Raw genomic sequence first — 881 nt, 5'->3', positions numbered from 1 at the left:
GGCCAACGTGGGTCCAGCCCTGGCCAGGGTCCATCCAAGCCACCGCGGGTCCAGCCCTGGCCAGGGTCCATCTGGGCCACCACGGGTCCAGCCCTGGCCAGGGTCCATCCGGGCCAACACAGGTCCARCCCTGGCTAAYGCGGGTCTATCTGGGCCAACGTGGGTCCAGCCCTGGCCAGGGTCCCTCTGGGCAAATGCAGATCCATCCAGGCCAACATGGGTCCATCTGGGCCAACGTGGCTCCAGCTCTGGCCAGGGTCCATCTGGGCCAACRTGGGTCCRTCYRGGCCAACGCGGGTCCAGTCCCGGCCAGGGTCCATCWGGGCCAAYRTGGGTCCATCCAGGCCAATGCAGGTCTGACCCCAACCATCGTAGGCCTGTCTGGGCCAGGTTCCTCATGGCCGTGTCCAGATGAGGGTTGAAGACCCCCAAGAATGGAGACCCACCATCTCCTTGGGTCTGACTCTGGCTCCATCACACATGAGAGAGCTCAGAGGGGTTTCTGGGGGTCCCAGGTCCAACCATGGCCAATACATCAGGGTCGGGTTCCTCATGGCCGTGTCAAGTTGGGTGTCTTCACAGGCGGAGACCCACCACCTCCCTGCGTCTGACCCCGACTCCGTTTCCACTGGGGAAGGGGGAGCAGGACCTCCCGGGTCCAACCCCCATCTCAAAATGAGTCTGACCCCGGCCAGCATGGGCCCACCTGGGCCAGGACCCTCGTGGCTGGACAAGGGTTGGGTCAGAGGGCGCCTTATGGCTTCGGGGGCAAATACCCCCCTTGGGGGGCAACTGGGGAGCTTTGAGGGGCAATTCGGGAGCTTTGAGGGGCAATTCAGGAGCTTTGGGAGGACAAATTGGGGGCTTCAGGGGGGCAACTT

Source organism: Apteryx rowi, unplaced genomic scaffold (genome assembly GCF_003343035.1).
Source record: "Apteryx rowi isolate R43461 unplaced genomic scaffold, aptRow1 scaffold_1533, whole genome shotgun sequence".
Taxonomy (NCBI): Eukaryota; Metazoa; Chordata; class Aves; order Apterygiformes; family Apterygidae; genus Apteryx; species Apteryx rowi.
The sequence above is the reverse complement of the archived record's forward strand: the minus strand, read 5'-3'. Positions refer to the sequence as shown.